This window comes from Phaseolus vulgaris, chromosome 9, assembly GCF_051622355.1.
Source record: "Phaseolus vulgaris cultivar YP4 chromosome 9, ASM5162235v1, whole genome shotgun sequence".
In the NCBI taxonomy this organism is placed as follows: Eukaryota; Viridiplantae; Streptophyta; class Magnoliopsida; order Fabales; family Fabaceae; genus Phaseolus; species Phaseolus vulgaris.
In genome coordinates, this window is record NC_143506.1 from 7568483 (window position 1) to 7583013 (window position 14531).

The following is a 14531-nucleotide window of genomic DNA, read 5'->3' on the forward strand; positions in this document are numbered from 1 at the left end:
CCTATTGGAGTTCGCAATTTGAAATTTTATATCTTGGACCTGAAAAGATGTAGGAGACATAGAAAAGGTATCTCATTTATAGGCAGATATAATATTCATGTGATTCCCAACTTAAACATTAAGAAATTGGGTTTGGAAGCTTGATTCATGAAAAGCACCGAGCAAACAATGCTTTGACAGCACTAGGATGGCAAGACTAGAAAAACATTATATTAAAGGATACGGATACCAGAGTTATAGAAGGATCCTAATATTAATTGAGTGTCTTTTCTAATTATAAGTTGTTTCTCTTTATAGAGAAGAATAATTAGGTGTCTTTTTTTTATTATCAATTGTTTTTCTTTATAGAGATGAATAACCTTTATTTTGTCTAGTGTGTTATGATTCTAGTATTTAATTATTGATTCTTTTCCTCTTTAGTTAAACATAGAATGTATATATTCATCTCTGTTCTATTTTGTAATATGGTATCAGAGCTCTGATTAGAGCTTTGGTTGCTACATTTATCTATGGGTGAAGTTGTTGATCCCTCACAAGATCTTTGTTCACCTTACCATGTTAGTTTATCAGATAATTCATCCTTGAATAGAGTTTACTCTCTCATTACACAACAATAGAGGCAAGTTTTGGTGATCAATCCAAGGCAATGATTGTTACTAGCAAAGGAGGTTATAATAACAATGCTACGACCTATGGCATGGGTGGTGGATATGGAAGAGGAAGCTATGGAGGAGGATATACTTTCAAAATTTGCAATTATTGTGGAAAGACAGGACATACCATTGATACATGCTATAAAAAGCATGGTTTTCCATCTCATTTCAAATTTAAAAATCAGAACCATCATCAGATTCATGCAGCCTTTCACAATACAAATTTTAACCATAATGAGCAGAATCACAAAGGTTCAAAGTCAGAAGTGCAGTCTCAACAAATTGGTTTTACTCCTGAGCAGTATCAAACATTGTTAGCTCTTTTACAGCAGGTCTAATCCAATGACAATGTTTCTAGTTAAGTCTCTGTTATTCCTTCCAACATGACAACACAAACTGGTAATAACTTTATTTCTTCTTTAGTTCTTGGATTATTAATAGTGGTGCTACTGAACACATTTGTTCATTCTTAACTTACTTCACTTCGTATTATCAAATTGATCCTATTTATGTCAAATTAACAAATGGAAATCAAGTCATTGCCAATTATTCTGGAAGTGTTTTTCTCAATCAAAATCATGTCATAAACAATGTTTTGTATATTCCTTGCTTCACTTTTAATCTTCTTTCAGTAACAAAATTGATTGATAGACTATCTTGTGTTCTTACCTTTGATTCTAATGGTTGTCACATTCAAGACAAAAACTCCTTGAAAATAATTGGTTCTGCTAAGATGCAAGATAGACTTTATATACTCAGGATCACATCTTACCAGAAATTTCAAATTAAACCCTTTGAATCTACACACATCATCAATATTGTTAATGTAAGTGCTAGTGATCTAGAAACCCTTTGGCATTTTCGATTAGGTCATATTTCAAATAAATGTATTGATGTTATCAATAATAAATTTCCTTTTGTTAAATATAACAAATCTTTTGTTTGTGATGTTTGTCATTTTGCAAAGCAAAAAAGACTTTCTTTTCCTATTAGTACATCTAAATCGAAAAAATGTTTTGATTTGATTCATGTAGATATTTAGGGACCATACTCAATACCATCAATTCATGGTCATAAATATTTCTTGACTATAGTTGATGACTATTCGAGGTACACATGGATTTTTCTTTTGAAACAAAAATCTGAAGTTATTAAGGTTTTGAAACATTTTGTTATTTTTGTTCAAACACAGTTTGAGACAACAATAAAAATAATAAGAAGTGATAATGGAATTGAGTTTGTCATGACTAATTTTTTTGTCAGTAAAGGAATAATACATCAAACATCATGTGTCAATACTCCACAACAAAATAGTATAGTTGAAAGGAAACATGGTCATTTATTAGATGTAGCAAGAGCTCTTATGATACAATCTCATTTACCCAAAATGTATTGGTCATATTCTGTGATACATGCTGCGCATATTATAAACATGCTTCCCACACCTGTTTTAAACTATTCTTCTCCTCATGAAATGCTTTTCAAAACTAATGCAGATTTGAATGGATTAAAGGTGTTTGGTTCTTTATGTTATGCTAGCACTTTGTCAACAAATAGAAGAAAATTTGATCCAAAAGCATCAAAATGTGTTTTTATTGGTTTTCCAAGGGCGACAAAAGGATATATTTTTTTGAATATTCAATCAAGAGAAATTTTTGTGTCTAGGGATGTTGTCTTTTATGAACATGTTTTTCCATACCAAAGGGTTCAAGATACTAGTAATGAAACTAACAGTCCTGACATTGATGATCAAATTTTGTTTGCTGAAGATCAATCTGTCTTAAATCAGCCATCACAAGCCATTCTTGCACCTTGTGATAATGTTGAAAATAGCAGTGATAATAATTGTGAGTCACAAATTGAGGTTTCAGAAGTAGATTGTTCCCATATAGACCAAAACCTCAATGAAAATCATGATATAGAACAAAGTTCTGAATCAGATCCATCTGTCCGAATGAGCACAAGAATAAAAAGACCACCTGAGTATTTAAAGGATTATCATTGTAATCTTAATGTTTCCAGTACATCTTCAAGAGTTAAATATCCTTTGAATTCTGTTTTATCTTATAGCAATTTATCACCTTCTTACAAATCTTTTGTTATGTCTCTTTCTTCACATGTTGAGCCAAACACTTATTCTGAAGCTGTGAAACATGACTGTTGGAGAAAAGCTATAAAATGTGAGATATCTGCTTTAGAGTCAAATCAAACTTGGGAGACTGCTCTTCTGCCTAAGAACAAAGCTTCCATAGGTTGCAAATGGGTATTCAAAATAAAGTATAAGACTGATGGGACAATTGAAAGGTATAAAGCAAGGTTAGTGGCAAAGGGATATACACAAACAGAAGGCATTGACTACCTTGATACTTTCTCTCCAATAGCAAAGATGACCACCATAAGGTTGCTTCTTTCTTTAACTTCTATTTATAATTGGGAATTGAAACAATTAGACATAAACAATGCCTTTTTACATGGAGATTTGAAAGAAGATGTATACATGGTTGCTCCTCCTGGATTGACTTCTATTCCACCAGGAAAAGTTTGTAAACTAAAAAAGGCTTTATATAGCCTTAAACAAGCCATCAGAGAATGGTTTGTCAAACTGTCATCATTTTTTCTTTCTATGACATACTCAATCTATGAATGATCATTCCTTGTTCATTAATTCTTCTGAAGGATCTTTTACAACATTATTGGTATATGTGGATGATATAATATTGACAGGAAATGATAAAGAAGAGATTGCTCGAATCAAACAAGCCTTGAATCAAACATTCAAGATTAAAGATCTTGGGAATTTAAGATATTTTCTTGGTTTAGAAGTAGCAAGAAGTAAGACAAGAATAATGGTAAATCAAAGGAAATATGCATTGGAATTATTAACAGATGCAGGTCTTTTAGCCTGCAAACCTGCACTCACTCCTATTGATAATATGAGAAATTCTCTTCTACTGGAAGTGTTCCTTTCACAGATATTCAAGCCTACAGAAGATTGATTGGAAGACTTATGTATCTCACTAATACCCGACCTGACATAACATTTTATGTGCAACAACTTTCTCAGTTTCTTGCTAAGCCTACAATTGCTCACTATAATGCAGCGATTAGAATTATCAGATATATCAAAGAGGCTCTAAGTCTTGGTCTATTTTTCTCTTCCACTACCTCTGTTCATCTCAAAGCCTTTTGTGATAGTGATTGGGGCACCTGTAGTGATTCAAGACAATCAGTGACTAGTTTTAGTGTGTATCTTGATAATTCTCTCATATATTGGAAATCAAAGAAGCAAGGAACAATACAATATCAAAGAGTTCTTGTGAAGCTGAATACAGGGCAATGACCACTGTTACATGTGAAATTCAATGGCTAACTTATCTTCTTCAATATTTCAAAGTTCCTTTTGAGCAACCATCTCTTTTATACTGTGACAATGACTCAGCAAGATACATTGCAACAAATCCCAATGTTTCACGAGTGTACAACACATATAGAAAGAGATTGTCACGTGGTCCGGGGTTAAAGAAGGGTCTCATCCATTTGCTTCCCATTTAGAGAGTTATAGAAGGATCCTAATATTAATTGGGGTGTCTTTTCTAATTATCAATTGTTCTCTTTATAGAAGAGAATAATTGAGTGTTTTTTCTAATTATCAGTTGTTTCTCTTTATAGAGGTGTTATGATTCTAATATTTAATGATTGATTCTTTTCCTCTTTAGTTAACCCTATAATGAGTGTACTACTTGTATATATTCAGACCATTTGTTTTGATTTCAATAACAAGAAAGAAGAGATATTCATTCTTATATCCTTTGTCTTCAGTTTACTTTTTTGTTCATCTCTGGTACTTTTGTTCATCTCTGTTCTATTTTGTAATACATTAAGATAGTGAAGTTGCAGACATTTGAAAACAAATATATTCTTCTTGGCTCCTCCTTTCATTTGTTACATATTGCACAGATATCAAATACCAAGACCTGGAGTTCATAACAAATTGTATTTTCAATTTTGACCACACTCCATTGTATCACAAGTTGTGAAGCATTTGGTCAGATGAAGGATTCTGAAGCCACCAATAAGATCGGGTATTCTCTCTCCACGAAAAATAACGTAAATACGTACCCGATAGCTTAAAAATGTTCAATATGAAGAAATAAGATCGGGTATTCTCTCTCCACGAAAAGAAGAAGACCATAAGACATTGGTTAAATGTTGCAAGATTGGAAAACATTGTTATTAATAAATGTCTTCAAATGCTTGTATTCTGTTTCTGTATCAGCTACAAAAGTATTTTTGCACCCTGTTTGATATATGTGATTGAATATTTGCTTTGCCCTTAATTGAGAGCGTAGATGTCAAATTGTACAAAGAGTTATAATTACGAAGTGGACTTTAAGCCTAACTCAACCCCATAAAACCGGCTCAATGGGATGAGGTTTGCACCCACTTATATACAATCAAAGGCTCTAATCTCTAGTCGATGTGGGATCTCCAACACACCCCCCTCACGCCGAGACTGCCAACTCGTGCGTGAGACTATATATTTTGGGTGGTCCGATAGCGGGTGGCACGATAGGCCCAACAAATACTCGCTAGGATAGGCTCGAAATGGCTCTGATACCATATTACAAAGTGAACTTTAAGCCTAACTCAACCCCATAAAACCGGCTCATAGGATTGAGGTTTGCACCCACTTATATATTATGAAATGTCCTTATCTCTAGTTGATGTGGGATCTCCAACACACCCCCCTCACGCCGAGACTGCCAACTCGTGCGTGGGACTATATATTTTGGGTGGTCCGATAGCGGCCCGATAGCGGGTGGCACGATAGGCCCAACCCTATGAGCCGGTTTTATGGGGTTGAGTTAGGCTTAAAGTCCACTTCGTAACTTGGTATCAGAGCCATTTCGAGCCTATCCTAGCGAGTATTTGTGTTGGGCCTATCGTGCCACCCGCTATCTGGCCGCTATCGGACCACCCATAATATATAGTCTCACGCACGAGTTGGTAGTCTCGGCGTGAGGGGGGTGTGTTGGAGATCCCACATCGACTGAAGATTAGAGTCTTTCATTGTATATAAGTGAAGTCCACTTAGTAATATGGTATCAGAGCCATTTCAAGCCTATCCTAGCGAGTGTTTGTGTTGGGCCTATCGTCCACCCGCTATCGGACCACCCAAAATATATAGTCCCACATCAACTAGAGACTTTCATAATATATAAGTGGGTGCAAACCTCAATCCTATGAGCCGGTTTTATGGGGTTGAGTTAGGCTTAAAGTCCACTTTGTAATAGTTATGTTTGGGAATAGAAACAGCTCCTTCACTCCAGACAAATTCTCCCATTTATATGTTTGTACTGCAAAATTAGGAGTGTTCCTGTGCAAGACACATTGGATTTAACATTACTGAGGCTTTGTCACCTTGTTTACGTATCCCTTTTGAATATTGTATTTGTTTCATTGTGTCCCAAACTCACAATATACATTGAACTAATCTCAATGGAGGGAAGGCACCAATGTACGCAGAACAAAACCAGATTGCTGGCATCTTGTTTCTGTACTGCATTGCTTAATGTATCTCCCTTACTCCCTTCATGTTTCCTAACCAATTGGTTCAAGTAATTTCTAGTACTAATGACTTAATGATAACAACAAACAAAATGACAAGTAGTAGCACAAGTTGATACATTTGTGAATGCTTAATTAATATGATGATATCAGAAAATAAAGATTCTCTCTCTCTCTCTGTCTTTCATGTCCTGTTATAGGCAGACAAGTTCATAAACTCTCCTCCTCATAGTAGCTTATGTTGTGATGCACATGCTCCACAGCTTGATACTTTGATATTGCAAAGATGCCGGTTTTTCAATAATTTAATTGGCAAAATGAAACAATTTGAAGGATGAGAAGTCTAGGTGCATGGGAAGCATTGTCTGACCTCTCAGACAACTGAGGCAAGATATTCTTCTTGTCTCCCTTGTGTAAAATAGCAATCTCACTAAGAAGAGGAAACTTAGATCCAAATAAACAAAAATATATTCGGATGATCATTGTGTGAAGCCTCAGGAGAAAGATTAAAAAAAAACTTGTCTCCCATAATTTGTTTGCTATATATAGAGTAAATGCCAACCCTTAAACTCAAGGCCCAAGAGTTCAGAATACACAAAACTATATCCTATTGCCTCCTAGCCTTTTGTTTTCTGAAAAGAGAATATGGAAATCAGTGTAACAAATGTGAGGAACATCTGCAAATATTGAAGGACTCGGAAGCCACTTATTCAATATCATCATCATCTTCACTACACCACAAACTTGATTATGATAAGTTGCTTCAGTTGCCAATCAAACAACAAGCCTTAGCACGAGAATGCAGTGACAATTGCATTCTAGAAGGGTCTCTTAGGCTGTTAGATATCTGCAGTACAACTAAAGAATGACTACCGATATCAAAGGAAATAATGCAAGAACTTCACTCAGTCATCAGAAGAAGGAAAGGTGATGAAACTGGTGGAAAATACTTGGCTTCAAGAAACAAGTTGAAGAAGACAATCAAAATGACCTTGAGAAATTTGAAAGGGGTAAAAAGTGAGTCCCCAGTTTTCCCACAAAAAAGGTGCCTTCTCCATGCTATGTGTCTTAACAGAAGCAGAAGAAGTCACAACGAGATCATTATAATCTTTGTTATTGTTTATTTTTTACACAAAGGAACAACACAAGCAGAGCAGGTGGTCAGCAATCTCAAAACTGATGCAGCCTACAAGAGTGGCTTCTGACTCTAAAGAATAGACTACAGATGAATATGAGAAGGTGGATGCACTGGTGCAGTGTTTCCTTAGTCACAAGCCTTCTCCTATTGAGTGTTTTCTAAGTCATATTGAAAATTTGGAGATGTGCGTTCAGGATCTAGAAATAGGAATTGAACACCTCTCAAGAAAACTACTTAGGAACAGAGTTTTCCTTCTCAATATCTTCAACCGCTAATCATACAACATTTATGTGATTTTTGTGAACTAAATTTTTACCCCATGAGTTCTGTCTTCCATCTGTACATTAATGTCAATTAAGTCTTGTTTGTTCGGCAGAACATGTGTTAACTAAGGATCAAATTATAGTTACTTCACTTTCTCTCTTTTTCCCTATTTTTTAGTACACTCCACATCTTTTCTTTCAAACTCCCTCTACTCTTTCAAATGTTCACTTCTAAAATAAGGGAAAGGAAAGAACAAGGTTACGCAAACATTTTTCATTTAAAAACTTAACATTTTATCAACCTTCTTCATATACAAGAAGGAAAATGAAATGAATGGTCAAAGAGGAAGAGGAATAAGTCTTAATATTAGAAAACTGAAAATTCTGCAAATCAAGCATTGAATCCACATGATTCAAGGTCAATTTGAATAGGTGTCCTAGCCCTCAAGCTTAAGATTTCCATTTGATTGATGATTAAATCAAAATTTAATTATGCACCTCACATGCTCTCAATTTTTGAAATTTAAGGACAATATGAAAAAAAAATGACGACGATTGTGCAAGACAGCAGAGAAATGGATATAAATAACACATTAATATGACTCAATTACACCTAATATAATTCAATTTTATTGCTCACCTAACAAAATTATAAGTCCCACTTCATTAAATTACGACCATCTACCACTAAGTACGACTAAAAATATAAATCTCAAAGACTTCACTCGTAAATTGGTAAAAAGAAAGAAATGAAAAATTAATAATTCTAAAGTTGGATTGTGGCGCAAGTTTGTCTGTTTCTTTTCTTTGGTGGAGTGGCGGTTTCTGCCATCTGAAACGATGAAAACATATTTACAAGCGAAGGTTGGAGTGTGATATTTTATATATTTAGACAGTATTTCTCATGGATATCTTTTACTTTGATTCTTTTTGTATATATCTATATATATATATATAAAATAATTAAATCTGAAGGGCCTATAGAGAAATATTAGAAAAACATAAAAAATGTGGGTGGCTTCAGCATCACCTCTCTGGTTCCACCCACAGCTTCCATTGTAAGTTAGAAACAGGAAACAGAGGGAAAACAATGTAGATGAGCAAGCTTAAGTTTGACTTTCACTTGCTGTGGTCTGTTTTAATTGAGTACGCTTGTAGCAGTTTTTATTTGTTTATTTTGTTGAATAAATCTTTTTAAGTACCTGTTCCTAAATTGTAAGTAAAAGCATTTAAGAATTAGTTAATGTAAGCATTATAAATATAATTGTTAGTAAAGATAATGAATATATATTGACAAGATGCCATGGAGTTGTTGTTCTTGTTTATTGCAAAATTGAAAATTAGGTTGCAGATTTGTTTATCAAGCCACTTCCAACTAGCATGTATGAGTTCTTAAGACAATATTAGTTTTCAGTTCAAAAATCAATGAGAAGTGTTAGATATTTTATTTTTTGTAACTGTAGTTTTTATTTGTTTCTCCTGTTTCAATTGAAATAAATCTTTCTAAGTAATTGTGCCTAAACTTTAGATAAAAGAATTTAAGAGTCAATGCAAACATTATAAATGTAATTGTAAGCAGATATTGGATATTTTGCTCGATTTTGTTTCACCTAATATATTTTCTATTTCAGTATTTTATTCTCTACTTTTTATTCCTCAACACCAGCTATTAATGATATATACATAGTCTATAAAAAAATGTTACACGAGATTTGAAACAAAATACGAGTTGGATAGTTTCCATGCAAGTGAGAAAGCAAGTTGAGACAAAAAAACGAGTTGGATAGTTTCCATGGGGGAGACACTGTTACAATATTTATATCATTACATCTACATCCAAATCTCGATTAGTTAGCCTCACTGATATTTGTTTAGGAAGAGATTCTTTATGTCTCCAACAAACTATAATATATATATATATATAGACCAGATGCCATTGGAAGGAAGGCAGATCCATAAACTCATCAATTCTACATTCAAAATCAAGTCTTCTCATCTCTTATTTTCACTTGATCAAAAATGGCATCCTCTTCCTTGAACCCAAAATCCCATTCCCATGGTCTCAAATAGCTTGCCGTCTAGACCACACCCTCTCATTATAAAATGCAATGAGCACTTGGACAGCTTAAGGGCTTCCAAAGCAACCACCTTTTCCTCATTGGTTCTTAGCCATAAGATAAGATGCTTGCAAGATCTGATTGAGTGTGTTGAAAATTTGACCCATCTTCCCCTCACTCAAGATGTCCTTCTCCATGAGCGTCAAGAGAATTGGGTAGATGAGCTTTTGGATGGATCCTTAAGGCTCTTAGATGTGTGTAGTGCCGCCAAAGATGCTTTACTGCACACAAAAGAATGCGCACGTGAGCTTCATTCCATCATAAGAAGGAAGAGGGGTGGTGAAGTGGAGTTGACAGCAGAGGCTAAGAAATTCTTGACATCTAGAAAGGTGGTGAAAAAGGCCATCTCCAAAGCCTTCGCAAATTTGAACGGCACTTCAAAGAGTTGCAACATCTCATCCACCACAAACAAAGATCACCAAACAGTGGCTTTGATTACCTTATTACAAGACACAGAAGTGGCAACACTATCAACATTTCAGACACTGTTGCAATTTATCTCAGGGTCAACACAAACGAAGTCAAATAGCTGGCTTTCAATTTCAAAGATGATTCAGCCAAAAAGAGTGAGTTGCTCGGAAGTGGCAGATGAAAGTGAATTTGCCCAAGTGGATGCAGCATTGCAGTCCTTTGTTTTTGCCAAGACATGCAAATTTGAAGAAACAAACAATCTGCAAAGCCATTTGGAGAAAATGGAGTCCTGCATTCAAGACTTTGAAGAAGGACTCGAGTTTCTATTTAGGCGACTGATCAAAATCAGAGTTTCCCTTCTTAATGTCCTTAACCACTAGTCCAACATAGCTGGGACTGAATTTTTGTACTGATCGATATAGATACATTTGTACATGCAAATCGCAGATGTATATGTCTAGTGATATAATGAACTGGAAATCTTTCTGAAATTTTGCTGTTATCTCTTGAGTGGATCTTTTCTTGGGAACTTGAACATCAATTACATCATGACAACAGTTTTTGCACTTATCCACCATACAATTGCTAAAACAGTCTAAATCCAGCAAGTAATATATTTTTAGCGTACCATCGTGTTACTCTTATTATATTAGTTTTGTTTGGGTATTCACTTTGTATTGATTAAAGTGAATTGAAGTAGATCTATTTCTATGTGCACAAGACTTTGAATAAATAGAATGACGAAAAAGATTATCAAACATGTTTTAAAGAACATAACAGCTATTGGACAAAAGGTTTTATCTATACTATTTCACCTAAAAAGTATTTAATTTAAAATAAGTTAAAAATGGAAAATAATTGAAGCTACCTAGTACGACCTTTTACTCCAGCCAACGTGTGTTACCTCAACACAATCATGCTGAAAAGCAATATACACCTGCTAGGCAACAAAATCATGTCCAACACTAAAATTGTCACGCTGTATTTAAGAACCATGATGAAAACTCATTTTTTTTCTATATTTACCAACAGCTTTCAATATTATTATTATTTTCTATACTATTTAATTACAATTTTTTTTATAATTTTTTTATTAAAATTATCATTCTCGATTTAATTGAGTCCATACTTTAATTCTATTTCAAATAACTTATGTTACACACTTTCAAAATTAAACTTTTGCGTTGCCGTAAATATTTTTAGTTTTATTTGCTTTAGGGAATTTTCTCTTCACTTTCTCCACAAGAAAAGTAGTGTTAGGGTTAGGGTTAGTTATAAATATTTTACGTACACTGATTTATGAGTCTGATAATTATTTCATTATTCTTAATGTTTTTTAGGAATTGATATTTTTTTTTAATCAATTAATTTCTAACATCCAAACTGATTAATTGACAGAGGACTGCTATAATAATCAAAATTATAAATTTTTAATTATCGACCTTATTTTTGTTCATATCTGTTCTTAATACTTCTTTGAATATTATTTGTGTGACTAATTAAAAAATTTAAAGAACGATCAATCACCATGAAAAAAAAAGAAGCTAATTGAATAGTTATTATTTTAGACGAAGATAGAATAATAAATATAAAACAAGTCATATTATATAATTATAGGGGATTCAAGGTGATAAAAATGCACCTTTGGCCTTTCTTCCTTCTTAATATTATCTAAAGTGTTTTTTATTCTTTATCTTTTGAATTCTGCTTCAATTCTGCTTCAATATCTTGGATTTGAAATTGCTTGAACTATGGTATAAGATTTGGTTAATTTTCCCTCTACCAAACCAATTATGATCTACACTCAACTCTCTGCAAAAGAAATATTTGTTTTACTCTTATTTTTTCAGATATTTATATCACAACACAAATAAGACACTTCTAGATATATAAATCTGAACTGAGATTTGTCTTTTGCATATGTTAATTCACAATATAGTAATGTTTTTCAGATAACAAGATAATTTGGAGTTTAAAAAAAATGATGGATACGTATTTACACTCCACTCTATATTTCGACAACTAAAATATTATAATAATAATAATTTGGATTTCAAAATGTAAAAATATAAATGTGGGAAAGCTATTGACTTAATTGAATTGAGTTGTAAGTATCTCATTTTAAATTGAATTATAATTAAAAAGTTTATTTTATTGAGTGTTTAAAATATGTTCAACTCGATTGTAATTTTTACGCCATTCAAATATTTATAAAATAAAAATTATAGTTCATATTTTGTTGAAAAAAAAAATATAAGTAAAAATCGTTTATTAGATAACTATTCTTTTGAGAGGATGCAAATGGTGAAGATATATTACAATTAAAACATTATTTAGTTTAAATAATTGGTGAGATAATCATCTTTGTTTGGTTCGCACGAAAAAAAAGTGAATATATAACTTAATTTATAACATTCTTTAGTATCTTTAATATGATATGATAATATTTTCTTGTCATTTTTTCATATTTTATTATTATATTTTTTATACGAGGGATGAAGGTTAAATTCAATAAAAATAAAATAAATATATATCATTATTAAAAAAATCATTAAATAAAAACTAATTTTTAAGATAAAAAATAATTATTTATTATATTAATTAAATTAAATCCAGTTTAGAGATTAAAAAATTTATTAATATTTAAATTAGTTTATATCATTGATAAATTGTTTATAAATTAATATCTAATTAATTACTAAGACTTTAAATTATTTATATTCTAAAATTTATAACTAATTAGATATTAATTTAAAAAATATTTATTAATAATAGAAATTAATTTAGATATCAATAATTTCTAAAATAATATTTAATTTAGTCAATATAACTAATAATTATTTTTTTTAAATTATTTTTTATTTAATAATTTTCTTGTAATATATATATATATATATATAAAATTTTATATTAACAATTTAGATTAAATGTATTAATTAGGTGATAAATGCATTTTAATTCTTTCTCATGAAAACAATAAGACATCACTAGTGAAATGTGTCATAAAATCAGTACTTGCGTAACTACATAAATTTTTTAATTATCATCGTCTTTAATCTTTATTTAAATAAACCATTATTTATTTTATTTTTATAAAAAATAATGGTTAAATAAAAAAATTGTGTGTTATTCCAACACTTCAAATATAATTAACTAATAAATAAACATTAATATTAAATATAACTTATTTAAATAGTATAAATAGTGATTTTTTTTCACTTTATTTATACATCTCATATTCATATATTTACCATTAATTATGTTTATAAATTACAACAATTTTAATATCATAAGTATAGCATCTGTGTCCAATAAAAGAGAAGCAAAAAGAATAATTGTAAAGTTTCTGAATTTGCCTCAATTCCTATAGTCAGAGGAGAAAGTTCAATAACTTTCCTATTTTTATCCAAAAAAAAATATTTTTTTTTCTGGATTAAGCTTGACTTGGTACTTTGTAATGGTAGTGAACAACTATTCTAAATAAAGATTCTAATTTATTGTTTTCATATTCTTGCATTATTTTTTTACATAAAAATATTGGCTTATAATTTTTATAATAATAAATATACATAAAAATTTTAATGTAAGAATTTTATAGTTTTATATAAATGAAATAGCAAAGCTTGATCACAAAAGTAAAAATTTAAAATTGATTTTAAATAAACATTATTAAAATACCACACATAATTATATAAAGAAATGAAGCTAAAATAATAAAAAAAAAGAACTGTTCTGTATCTGTGTTAATCAATTACTAGCAGACATGCCACATGAAGGTTGTCACTTTGTAAGTTGTTTTTCATAACACGAGGATCAGATGGGTTCCGTATCAGATTTTGGTTTTATTCATATAGAAAATTTTAATCATAAAATATAACAAATTTAATCAAGGAGCATGTACAACACTTATTATATTTAAATTTAATCTTAAAAATTCTTATCAATTTTTTAAAAAATAAGTCAAAATTATGAATATTATAGCTCTTTGTTAAATTTTTTGTAGGTAGTTGCTGCAATATTTGAGAAATCAAATTCGATGTTATTCAATATTTCCATAACAAAACTCAACGCTAAAAAATGATCGCCTCGTCAATTATAAAAACTATAATTAGCATTAATTAGAGAAATGATTATTTTAAAAATATATAAAAAAAGTGTTTTTTAGTATAAAATAAAATGATTGAAATACGACGAAGAGTTTAGTGGTTCTATCAATTGTCATGTCTGATATTTTTAGATTCAAGCACACCATTTCAACGGTGGAGATTGATCTAAGTGAACCGTGATGATTATTTCAACATATGATCATATCATACCAATCAGAAAGGAACCAACGGTGGAGGCAATGGGAGGGTTCATATTCACATGCATCATGCATGCA

At 31.4% G+C, this 14531-nt stretch overlaps 1 non-coding gene and 1 pseudogene across 1 annotated transcript; both read left to right on the forward strand.

The window, feature by feature from the left end:
- The first annotated feature begins 6775 nt into the window (after nt 1-6775).
- Nucleotides 6776-7788, forward strand: LOC150025133 (uncharacterized; annotated as a pseudogene).
- A 1794-nt stretch (nt 7789-9582) lies between these two features.
- Nucleotides 9583-10641, forward strand: LOC137823007 (uncharacterized). Its single transcript, XR_016515656.1, has one exon. It is a non-coding gene; the product is annotated as an uncharacterized LOC137823007 (transcript).
- The last annotated feature ends 3890 nt before the right edge of the window (nt 10642-14531 follow it).